Genomic DNA, 13,475 nt, shown 5'->3' with positions numbered 1-13,475 from the left:
ATAAAATCTGCAGCCCAAGCCCATTATGATGGGGTACAGGTACGGGAACCAGTGGGGCCAGGCAGGCTTCCAAATAAACATATTTAGGATTGGGCTTTCAGCCTAACATGCCTTTTGTTTAACATGCTACAAATCTGTGATTGTTCCTGGCTCACAAAGCTGCTGCTGTAAAGGTCAGCGGGTCAGACTTTCTGCCTTTGAAGCCCATGACAGGCGGCCAATAATTCATTTGGCCCAACATGTTCAAAACTAACAAGCTGGTTTTATGGAAGCCCTCTGTTCTGATGGCTGCCCGTCTCTCTTTGGAGATCCACCTCCAACATGTATCCTGTCGGATGACTCAGGCATGTAATTGTTCCACCTATGCTGAACTTCCTGTGTGGCTCACATTGCATCAAAGATTCCCATTCAAAACGATGGGAGGAAGGGGGGGAAAGGGATGATGCTCCAGCCCGGGTAGCATTTTCGAGTGCCAATTAATTATTGATGTGCCCGAACATTAGCAGGAAGGAGCTTCTTTTGTGGCCACGAGAGATGCAAGCTCAGCTCTTTTTTTTAATGGTATCAACCGTAGGACAGGGATCAAAAGAGAATAACGTGAAGGCTCTTGAAAAAATGTCAGAAAGGTGGGAAGACAATCCAAATTAGTCCTGTTCTTGTGTTGCCTATTTCCATGTCATCAGTGAACAGTGGTACCTTCCTTTAGAGCAGGGGTAGTCAAACTGCAGCCCTCCAGATGTCCATGCATTACAATTCCCATGAGCCCCTGCCAGCGATCGCTTGCAGGGGCTCATGGGAATTGTAGTCCATGAACATCTGGAGGACCACAGGTTGACTACCCCTGCTCTAGGGCACAGAGAGTTCCTCCAGCTCTGGAAAACTGAAGGGAAGTGCCAACATTAACTCAGTATACTGGTAGAACACGATCCATTTCTTCCACCAGTTTCAAATTTGCACAATACAAAGATCTACAAGAACAGGATTTCCCCCCTCTTCTCCCAGCATCTTAAGTAAGCATACCACACAGTGCTTGCCAACAGCTGCAATGCTCTCCCAAGTTTCAAAAGCAGCAAACCTGTAGCTCAGGAGAAGTGAAGAAAGGTGGGGGAGGGCAAAGGGCTATTGGGGGGGGGGGTCCTATTAAGAACATAAGAAGAGCCCTGGGGGATCAGATCAGTGGTCCATGTAGCCCAGCATTCTGTCTCACGCAGTGGCCAGCCAGTTCCTCTGGAGGGCCAATAATAGGACAGAAAGGCCAGGGCCTTCATTAGAACACTAGTAATCAAGCCCGCTGTACTTACAATACAGCGGGCGCTAGATCAGGGACTCGCGGCCGGTGAGTTGGCAGGCCACCGGCACGTGGGACATGGTAGCCTGACGCGTCGGAGGTGCTTTGTGCCTCTCGACGTGTCAGGCCGCCGGCAAGGGAGCAACTGCGATCTGCGCACAGCGCGGCTCGCAATTGCTCCCTTGGTGGCGGGGCGGCAATCGGAGAGGCCAATCAGCAGGCGCTTTGCGCCTGCCGATTGGCCCCGCCGATGGTCTGTCCGAAGGAAGGGGCCAATCAGCACCCTTCCTCATCCCGGACAGAGCCCGCCCTAACTCCTCCCCCCGCAGGCGGGGTTAAGATAAGAAGAGCCCTGCTGGATTAGACCAGTAGTCCATCTATTCCAGCTTCCAGTTTCACACAGTGGCCAATCAGTTCCTCTGGAGGGCCAGCAACAGGGCACAGAGGCTGAGGCTTCCATTAGAACATCAGAAGAGCCCAGCTGGATGTAGACCAGTTGTTCCTCGAGTCCAACATCTTGTCTCACACAGGGGCCAGCCAGTTCCTCTGGAGGGCCAACAACAGGGCAGAGAGGCTGCGGCTTTCCCCTGATGTTGCTTCTTGGCTCTGGAATTCAGAAGGATTCAGACCCATCCTCCATGAACCTATCTAGTTCCCTTTTATAGCTGTTTTTTCTGGAGCTAAAATACATACAGAAACCTAAAAGAAACCATTATAACATTGAACAAGGAAGGACTGAGGGGAATGACTTGGATCCAAAGCTCTTTTTCTGTGAACAAAAATTACTCCTGTCCTGTCTATTGGTCTTTATTGCAATCAACGTCATTCATATCGTCCCTACTTCTGTGCTGTGAGGCAGGACAGTTTTTCATAATTCCCCAGGAGCAGCTTTTCAGAGGATGTTTGGGCTACAACAGGAGAAGAGGCTAAAAGCATTGCTTTTTGCAGAGAGAAATAATTCATTGGGTACAGCCTTTGTCTCTCCTTCTTAGTCAGCTCTCATTGGTAGCCGACAAACCAGGATTTCCAGGCACTTTGGTTAGTTCTGATCATCTGCTGCACAAACCATGGTTAGCTCTATAAACCACATTTTAAGCTAACCTGACAGGCAATTGCAGCTGAAGTCACAGAAACTGGAAACTCATCAGACCAGCACTTTTTACTTAAAAAAAGAAAAGGATCAGGAAATATTAGCTGGAGGGTCTGCATTATACTGTGCATTGTCAGCTGTTTTGTGATGGCATTTGCATCTGGAAAGTTTTATGGGGCAGGGGGTCATAGAATCACAGAATCATAGAATTGGAAGGGACCTCATGGGTCACCTAGTCCAACCCCCTGCACTATGCAGGACACTCACCTCCCAGGGTCTAGGAGTAAAGAATCACTGCTTCCCCACAAGAGAGATTTCCACATTTATCAGAACAAGGGAAAACGGAAAATGATGCATAGAAGACAAAGGGAAATTAATAGAATGTTACGGGCTATTTATATCAGCCTCTCCAATGGAAGACGTTCTGTACCCAGTTGCTTGGAGAAGATGGGCAGCTAAAAGGAACACAGAATGGCTCGTGATGACAACATCCGTCCAATTACTTAGGCCAAGAAAAGACGCCACGGCTATTTTATTGTAATGTGCTGCCATGTTCTCAAATAAAAGTTCTATTTTGTTAATTCATTGCAATGTCTAGGAAGGGATATGGAACATCATGCGGCTAGCCCTGGCCCCTTAGTCTGCAAGGTGTGTTGCTTGCCAGGGGCAAAGATTAAAGATATTACCGACTGGATGCCCCAAATGATCAAACCTATGGATCGTTACCCGTTTGTGATGGGAACGAACGACATGCCATGAATACAATGCTTTATGCTGATCCTGCATAGAGCAGGGGGTTCGACTAGATGGCCTGTATGGCCCCTTCCAACTCTATGATTCTATGATTCTATGGCCTGTATGGCCCCTTCCAACTCTATGATTCTATGATTCTATGGCCTGTATGGCCCCTTCCAACTCTATGATTCTATGATTCTATGGCCTGTATGGCCCCTTCCAACTCTATGATTCTACAACAGTGTGTATTAAGGCTGACTATGAAGATCTTGGGAGGCAGCTGAAATGGGAGGTGCAGAAAAGGTGATGGTCATATCACCCAATAAAGGTTTAACAAATTTTAAAAAATATATTAAAAAATTTAATTAACTCTCACCCATTCAGGAAACCCTTCCAGGGCCACCAAGAAACCCCAGGGTTCCATGTAATCCTGATTGAGAAAGCCTGGGTTAGAGTATTGTACTAACCTCGCCTTAGCCTACCTCTCAGGGTTGTTGTAAAAGTAAAATGGAGATCGATGAATGCAGCATGGAGCTTCTTGGAGAAAGGGTGGGATAAAAGTGCATTAAACAAATAAATATGCGGAGGTTTCTGATCTTTCCCTTCACAAGCTTCCACAATCCTCAACTGACAGGTTTTGCAGTGGCAGCCAGGAATTCATACATCTGGGCTTGAAGAATGTAAACATCATTTAATATTCAGACATATGAAACTGCTGAAACCTAGTTTGCCTATGCATACTGGCAGCCTGCAACTGATCCAGACGCCTTTCCCAGATGCTGGGTCATCCATCTGCAGGCCTAGCCTCCTTTCCTCCATCCTGATCCATCTATACAATCCAGGGGTGTCTTCACTTGGTGGGTATCAGTGGTAGCCAGCCTTCCTGCCCCCTACCAGAGAGGACGATATACTCCATCTTGCCTAGGCTTGCCAGCCTCCAGGTTGGGCCTGGAGATCTCCCAGAATTCCCACTGATCTCCAAATCACTTCCCCTGGAGAAAATGGTTGCTTTACACTACAGAGTGGACTCCAGGGCATCATATCCTTACTGAGATTCCTTCCTTCCCCAGGTTCTGTTATTCCCTATCATCTCCACCTCCAAATCTCCAGGTATTTCCCAAGCAGGAGTGGGGATGCCATTCCCCAGGTGGGACCTGGGGAGCCCCCATGTTTACAGCTCATCTCCAGGTGACAGAGATCTATTCATTGGGAGAAAATGGCTGCTTTGAAGGATGGACTCCATAGCGTTGTACTCTAATGAGGCCCCTCCCCGTCCCAATTCCTGCCCACTCCCGGCTCCACCACCAGTGAGGGGGAGCTCACCCTCTCCTTAGGCAGCCTATTCCACTGCTGACCGTGAATTCCCACCCTCTGTCCCCAATATCTAGCTGATACCATTCTACACATAGCTTAAATCCATTACTGCAGGTCCTCCAATCTTCTTCTGCTAAAAGGAACCGTTCCCTGCCCTCCTCCAAGTGGCAACCTTTGAAATCCTGTCCCCTCTCAGCCTCCTCTTCTCCAGGCTGAACATTCCCAAGTCCCTCAGCCTTTGCTCATAGGGCTGGGTCCCCAGGTCATGTGCATGCCTACTTCTTCAGATACATCAGATCCATAAAGAATGAAGAAGTGGGCATGCACATGAAGACTTATACCTGGAATTAAATCTGGCTGGTCTTCAAGGTGCCACTGGATGCAAACTCAGTTCTGTTGTTCTGTTGCTTCAGACCAGCACAGCAATCCATATGAATCTGTGATTATTTTTTTTTTATTTATTTATTTATTTATTTATTTATTTATTTATTTATTTATTTATTTATTTATTTATTATTTGATTTGTGTAATTATTGATTTGTGTAATTTGATTTGTGATTATTGATTTGATTTGTGTAAAGCTGCTCCCAGCAAGCTGGCTCGCAGCAGTTCACAACATATATACAAAAAATAAAACAATTCACAACATATATCCTAACCATTAGTAACCATCCTAATATTTCTAAAGAGCCGCTATGGGTGAAGCGCTTGTCCGGGACACGTCTGGTGTCCGACCTGCACTTCAGCCTGCACAGGCCAATCCAGGCACGGCATTAGGCCGGCCCCTGGAGCAACCGCCTCCAGAAGCTGGACGCGAGGCGCTCATGCCAATGTCTGCGGCAGCCCGGCTGGCTGTGGGGTTATCGCCCCACCACACACAGGTATTGGCCACTCAGGCGCAGTGCAGCACAGTGACTGGCTCCGGGGCTGTTGGCCCTGCAGCCAGCAGGAGCACCAGGTAAGGTGGCGGCAGTGCCGTCATGGGGGGCCTGCTGCTAGTGCCTGTTGCATTCCTGGATGCAACGGGCTTTCAGTCTAGTGTGTGTGTATAGATATAGATATAGATATAGATATAGATATAGATATAGATATAGATATAGATATAGATATAGATATCAAGCACAAACACTCTTACCTAAAATTACCTAAAATACATCCTAAAATTCCTAAAAGAAGCAATCATATTTGCAAAGTAAGCTTGTGGGTTGGCGTATTAGGGGGGGGATGGGGGATGTGGATGTGTTATTGAACACATTACCAACTCTGTTTTGATCTTCTTGAAGGAACCAGAACTTTAAGGTTTAAGGTTACCAGCACCTAGTTGGCAATCTCCTGGAGATTTGAGGATTGAGCCTGGGGAGGACAGAGACCTCAGTGGGGTATAAGTCCACGGAGCCCATCCTCTAAGGCAGTGGTCCGCAACCTTTTGCGGGCTGCGGACCGCTGTGCCGGGGTGTGAAGAGAGGGTGACCCGGGGGCCCCGCGCACGAGCGGCAGCTCCGGCGCGTGCACGTTTGCGTCCCGCTGGATGCAAACGCGCATGCGCGGCAAGTCTGCTCATGCACATTTGTGCTGCCGGCATGCCGGCGGACACAGCTCCCTCCCCCCACCCCTCCAGGCCGCAAGGAAATCAGCCGCCAAAGCGGCCGATTAGCTTGCGGCCTGGCAAGCTTCTCGCTTCGGCGGCCGATTTGCTCGCGGCCTGGTGAGCTTCTCGCTGCGGGGGGGGGGCAGGAAGAGGGAGCTGCGGCCTGGGGGTTGGGAATCACTGCTCTAAGGTATCCATTTGCTCCAAGGAAATTGATCTCTGTAGCCTGGAGATGAGCTGTAATTCCAGGGGAACCCCAGGTCCCATCTGGATGGTGGCATTCCTATGAGCTACAGTGGGGTAGACATTGCAAAAGGAGGAAGTGATGTCACAGGGAAAGGGAAATGATGTCATAGGCTCTGCCCTCCAGAACTTCTATTTCCACCAAAGTACCCGAGCGTCATACTCTGCAGATCCACTGTTATTCTCCAGGCCCCAACTGGAGATTGGCAATGCTCTACCAGCCTCACTCCTGTGATCAGGAGCATGAAGGGCCAGGCTTAGGAAGAGGAGCTTGACAGATGGGCTAGATATTTCGACACATCAAAAATATTGCACAGCAATATTTCAAATTGTGTAGCTGATTCCATTTAAACTTGATGTGTTGGCCAAGGAACATGGCACCTGTTAAATCCGTGGGTTCAGAGGCGGACACAGACACCGGTACTGATTTGAGCTCTTTATTAGGACCCCAACATGGTTAAGAAGTACTGAATTGAGCAAAAACTCAACCAACAACCCCCTGAAAACCCCTGACTCTTTTTCTTCTACGAATCTGGTGAGCCGGGTTTGATTCCCCCCTCCTCCCCCACATGCAGCCAGCTGGGTGACCCTGGGCTCACCACAGCACTGATAAAGCTGTTCTGACCGAGCAGTAATATCAGGGCTCTCTCACTCACCTCCCTCACAGGGTGTCTGTTGTGGGGAGAGGAATGGGAAGGAGAATGTAAGCCACTTTGAGACTCCTTCAAGTAGAGAAAAGCAGCATATAAGAACCAACTCTTCTTCTTCAGTAATATCAGGGCTCTCTCGGCCTAACCTCCCTCACAGGGTGTCTGTTGTGGGGAGAGGAATGGGAAGGAGAATGTAAGCCGCTTTGAGACTCCTTCAAGTAGAGAAAAGCAGCATATAAGAACCAACTCTTCTTCTTCAGTAATATCAGGGCTCTCTCAGCCTCACCCACCTCACAGTGTTTCTGTTGTGGGGAGAGGAAAGGGAAGGCGAATGTAAGCCGCTTTGAGACTCCTTCAGGTAGAGAAAAGCGGCATATAAGAACCAACTCTTCTTCTTCTTCAGTAATATCAGGGCTCTCTCAGCCTCACCCACCTCACAGGGTGTCTGTTGTGGGGAGAGGAATGGGAAGGAGAATGTAAGCCGCTTTGAGACTCCTTCAAGTAGAGAAAAGCAGCATATAAGAACCAACTCTTCTTCTTCAGTAATATCAGGGCTCTCTCAGCCTCACCCACCTCACAGTGTTTCTGTTGTGGGGAGAGGAAAGGGAAGGCGAATGTAAGCCGCTTTGAGACTCCTTCAGGTAGAGAAAAGCGGCATATAAGAACCAACTCTTCTTCTTCTTCAGTAATATCAGGGCTCTCTCAGCCTCACCCACCTCACAGGGTGTCTGTTGTGGGGAGAGGAAAGGGAAGGCAAATGTAAGCCGCTTTGAGACTCCTTCGGGTAGAGAAAAGCGGCATATAAGAACCAATGCTTCTTCTTCTTCAGTGATATCAAGGCTCTCTTAGCCTCATCCCCCTCACAGGTTATCTGTTGGGGGAGAGGAAAATGGCATATAAGAACCAACTCTTCTTCGGAGTGCTTACTCTCCATACCATGATCCCTGGTTATAAAATTTAAAGAAAAATCCCCCCTGCCTCCTTTCATTGAAAATATGTGCCTTTAAGTGCCTCCATGGGATTGCAGTTCGGCATATTCCCTTCTGCGCAGTTATACAACTGCTGCAAAGAACAGCAGGCAGAAACAGGGCAGGTGAGTCACAAAGGTGAAGCATTCTTAGGTAATTAATATAATTATTTAGCATGCCTTTTAGCTGGCAGACAACAGGAGTCCCAAACAAGGGAAGCGGCCTCAAGTGAGTGGGCGGGTGGAAGCTGAAGTGGAGAAAATCCAGAACTTCTATTCATGTAGTAGAGGAAGGTCTCCCAGGGGTTCGGGAAACATCTGGGTCAAAGACTAATATTCGGGTTAGGAGGAGAGGGGGTAGCAGATGAGGCTGTGATTCATGGTTACATGACAGGAACCAGAAAGGCAAACCTGAAGAACCTGTACGGATCTGCCTTCCCACCCCTCCTCCATTGCAGCCTTCTGTTTTCCCAAAGAGTGCCTTTCTCTCCTCTTTGCTCTGCCATTAATAACAGCCCTGAAATCTCCAGCATCTCTCTCGGTCTTTTCTGTCTGCAAAACGTATCTGCTTAGCAATAAGAATTCTGTTCCAGTCTGAGAGCTGCCATGGGCGAGTTGATGGACTGCTGGCTTGGTGTGACATTTTCCACATTTCCTCCCTGGGTCCTCCCCAAGGGCTTTCAGTCAAACCTCAGCTGTGGGTTCACCTGTTGGGAAATCAATTCCAAAGTACCAGGGAGCCAGATTCGAATAGTCTCTGGTGGGAATGAGGGATTCCCCACCTTGAGGTCCCATTGCCCACTATAGCTAGGGATGCCAGACCCTATGTGGGACCTGGGGTGTCCCTGGTTTTACAGCTCACCTCCAGTCAACAGAGATCAGTTTCCCTGGAGAAAATAGCTTGTTTTGGAGGGTGAACTTCATAGCATTATACTCCGTTGAGGTCCCTCGCCTCCCCAACCGAAATCCCACCCACTCCCAGCTCCACCCCCAAAGGCTCCAGGTATTTCCCAACCCAGAGCTGGCAGCCCTAGCTGCAGCACCAAGGGACAATTGGGGAGGGACAAAGGATGGCAGCTTTGCAGGTAGGATTGCCAACTCTGGGTCCGGAAGTTCCTGGAGGAGTGAGGAGGGAGGCTGGAGACTGGATGAGTGGGATTTAGGGAAGGGAGGGTTCTCAGTAGAGTAGAACTTCATGCAGCCCACCTTCTATTTCTCTTGGAGAAATGCTTTAAAATGCTTTAGAATGAATGCATTAAAGGTAAAGGTAAAGGTAAAGGTAAAGGTAAAGGTAAAGGTAAAGGTAAAGGTAAAGGTAAAGGTAAAGGTAAAGGTAAAGGTAAAGGTAAAGGTATCCTCTGTGCAAGCACCGGGTCATGTCTGACCCTTGGGGTGACGCCCTCTAGCGTTTTCATGGCAGACTCAATACGGGGTGGTTTGCCAGTGCCTTCCCCAGTCATTAGTGTTTACCCCCCAGCAAGCTGGGTACTCATTTTACCAACCTCAGAAGGATGGAAGGCTGAACTCCCAACCTCATGGGCAGACAGCTTCAGACAGCATGTCACTGCCTTACCACTCTGCGCCACAAGAGACTCTTAATGAATGCATTAAAAGAACTAATTCATTAATAAGCCTGGACGTCAGTTGTAATTCCAGATCTGTAGCTCTAGGGTTGCCAGCCTCCAGGTGGGGCCAGGGGATCTACATACCCAACAACTGCAGGCCCTGGGAACAAAATCCAGGGAGGGACCTAATGGGCTGCCATGGGAAGGGGAAGCAGGGAATCTGCTGGTGTTTGGATCTATGATATGTGACTTGATGGTGCTGAATGCAATCCTTAACAGGCTGGGCCAGTCTTGTCAGATCTTGGGAGCTAAGCAGGGTTGGCTCTGGTTTATCTTTGCAGGAGAGACCACCAAAGAAGTTCAGGGTTGCTATGGAGAGGCAGGCAATGGCAAACTAGCTCTCAACATCTCTTGCTTTGCAAACCCTATGGGGTCTCCATAAATCAGTGGCACTTTCAACCACTGCTTTGAGATTGCAGGAAAATGTTGGGCTTTACATGAAACATGATACAGTCCTACCATACAGGATCACTGTAAAGATGTCAGATGTGCGAAAAACTCCGAAATAATTTATCCCAACTCTTTTACTCAAAGAGTGTGACGTCCTTTGGAATAATGCGTACAGTTCTGGTCATTGTATCTCACAAAGGATGTTGGAGAGCTGGGAAAAGTACAGGGGAAGGTGATCAAGATGGTTTTTGTTTATTTTTATAGAATCATAGAATCCTAGAGTTGGAAGGGACCTCATGGGTCATCTAGTCCAACCCCCTGCACTATGCAGGACACTCACAACCCTATCACTCATCCACTGTCACCTGCCACCCCCTTGAACCTTCACAGAATCAGCCTCTCCGTCAGATAGCTCTCCAGCCTCTGTTTAAAAATGTCCAAAGATGGAGAAATCACCACCACCCAAGGAAGCCTGTTCTGCTGAGAAAACGCTCTAACTGTCAGGAACTTCTTCCTTCTTTTGAATTAATTTCATCCCATTGGCTCTGGTCCCTCCCTCCAGGGCAAGAGAGAACAACCCTGCTCCATCCTCTCCATGGCAGCCTTTTAAATACTTGAAGATGGTTATCAAATCCCCTCTCAGTCATCTCCTCTCCAGGCTAAACAGACCAAGCTCCCCCAACCTTTCCTCGTACGTCTTAGTCTCCAAACCCCTCACCATCTTTTTGGCCCTTTTCTGGACATGTTCCAGTTTGTCTACATCCCTCTTCAACTGGGGTGCCCAAAAATGAACACAGTACTCCAAGTGAGGTCGAACAAGAGCAGACTACAGCAGTACCATCACCTCCCGTGATATGGACACGATACTCCGTTTGATACAGCCCATGGCTTCTGGACATGGTGACTAAAGGCAGTCATCCTCTGAATCCCAATGACAAGAGGCAATGTCAAGGGAAGGCCTCATCACCTATGTCCTGTTGTTGGACATCTAAGGAATGGGTTGGCCATTATGGGAAATAAGATGCTGGGTTAGATGGACCACTAGTCTGATCCAGCAGGGCTTTCCTTATGTTCTTAATCTATGGCAAATGTCTGTAGCACCCACTAGGGAAAGAAATAGAAAATACCCTTGGTCCAAAACAGTCAGTCAACTGAAAGCTTTGGCATTAACTTAGGGTCTGGAAAAGCCATTTTGACATCTGTAAACCTGTCTACACTTGAAATTGTTGGCTTGGAAAATAAACTAGTTTACGGTCTTGAAAACAGCAATTTTGATGTGTCCTCATGATTCAGCTACAAAGGGGGGGGGGAATCTAAATGGGTTAGAAAAGAATAACAATTTGACCACTTTCAACATATTTGGATCAATTGTCTTGTAGCCTGACCTTTCTTATTGAATCAGGCGGGTCTACGGGGTCACCATTTTTTCGGACATAAAGGTTCTTCATCCCCTCAGAACTCTGTGCAGTAGAATCTGATTCATATACCTCATTTCATCACTGTAGCTCCAATGCGTCTCCCTGGTTTTTTTAAATCAGATCTGGCAGCCTTCCCAACATTGACAGATGGGCTTGGAGAAGAAACCGTATGGCAGAAAGGAAGTGTGCTCGGGTGACAACCGAGCGTCACAATCCGTGAGACTGTGAATTAGTTAATATTCCAAATTATGCACAAGTATGTCACAGATTCATGTTTTAAAGAAACGAAGATAGTTTCTGGGCAGACAGGCTGTTTCTTACGCAGAGGGATTTCCTCCAACCCCATGGGAAAGATTTCCTACAGATCTCTTTTATCAGCAGTTTGAAGTGGTGCGATTCAGATACTGTGATCACGTGATGGGCAATTTGTCTAGACGGGGATCAGAAGCAGGCAAAACGATGTTGCTTTCGTAAGCGGGCCTAAATCGCCTCGCTGACAGATTCGGACCATTCCCGAACACCCCTTTCACTGCTGGGCATCTAATCTTAACGGAAGGCCTTGGAGCCAACAGGTGTGTTCAAGGAAAGAAGGACAAGGGGATGCTGAGGCAGCTGGGCGAGTATTTTTAGCCCTTATTTCTTTCAAAACAACAGCTTCTAGATTGCATCTCTGTGACTGTGTGTAACACAATCAGGGAAACCCCTTTTGCTCTTCTGGATTCATGGGATGTAGGATTTCCTGTGGAATCCTCCTGTGACCGCAAAGCAAAGTTAAAAATAAACCTTTGGGATTCCACCCCTCCCCACCCCCAATTTGATACTCACAGCGAAAGGCTGTGTTCACAGCAGTTTAAAGATGGGGGTACATCATACATGCTTAGAAAAAATTGCTGTGGAAAACACGGGCATAATGCCAGTGTTCAAATGCCGTAATTCAAAAGAAATTCCATCTAAACATCCGGAAGAAGTTCCTGACAGTTAGAGTGGTTTCTCAGTGGAACAGGCTTCCTCAGGAGGTGTTGGGTTCTCCATCTATGGAAATTTTTAAACAGAGGCTGGATAGCCATCTGACGGAGAGGCTGATTCTGTGAAGGTTCAAGGGAGTGGCAGGTCACAGTAGATGAGCGATAGGGTTGTGAGTGTCCTGCATAGTGCAGGGGGTTGGAGTACATGACCCAGGAGGTCCCTTCCAACTCTATGGGCCATTCCGCACGAGTTCAAAGCAGCAGGAGTGTGGCAAATTGTAATCGCTACTAATTTGCAGTTATGCACAACATCGCACACAGTCTGCCACACTCCTGCAAACGATCAGCTAAAAGTGCTTCGTTGTAGCGCTTAAAGGGAAATCCCAAAAAGTGGATTCACCCTCCGAAAAGCGCCCAACACAGTCCCAACACAGAGCTGCTTTAAAGCTCGCCTCAAGTCACCAAGCACAACACAGCCCCGTTTGCTAGTTCCCTTTAATTTCGGCTGAAAATCGCGCCCGTGCATGGGGAGGGGAGTTTTCACTTGGGGGAGCGTGGCAACGATGAATCGCCAGCTCAGACACCACCTGCCAGCTAGATGGGTCTCTCCATTGCAACGAATCAACGCAAATTCGTTGCAACGTGTTTTCTTTTTTTTTAAACCTGTTCTTAAAGGCAAAGGGGCTTTTTCGGAGCATGGTAACAACCGGCCATTGGCTGCTCGTTTGATTGACGGCCAGGAGCGGGACAAAGCATGGAAAAAATCGCTTCCTTTCTAGCGATTTTTGCCGAGACCGGAAACCTGTGGGAAACTATTGAAACGCAACGGGATTCCACTACAAGGCAGGTATGCATAACGACGAATTCCACTATTTAAAATAGCATTTTTTCTTTCAGTAATCAATTTGCCACATTGATCCCGGTGCAGAATGACCTATGATTCTATGATTCTAAGCATTCCAGTCTCCAGGTGGGCAAAGGGAAAAACAATGCTGATGAAAGGGCTACAAACTAATAATAATTCTTCTTTATTTCACAGAGGAAAGCCAAAACGAGATCCGATACAATGCTCATTTTCAAGGGAAATGCTCTTCTTCAGTGACTTTAACTTCTAATTAAATAAATTATATTATTGTTGTTGTTGTTGTTGTTGTTGTTGTTGTTGTTATTATTATTATTATTATTATTATTATTATTATTAT

Source organism: Paroedura picta, chromosome 2 (assembly GCF_049243985.1).
Source record: "Paroedura picta isolate Pp20150507F chromosome 2, Ppicta_v3.0, whole genome shotgun sequence".
Taxonomy (NCBI): domain Eukaryota; kingdom Metazoa; phylum Chordata; class Lepidosauria; order Squamata; family Gekkonidae; genus Paroedura; species Paroedura picta.
This window is presented reverse-complemented; position numbering follows the sequence as displayed.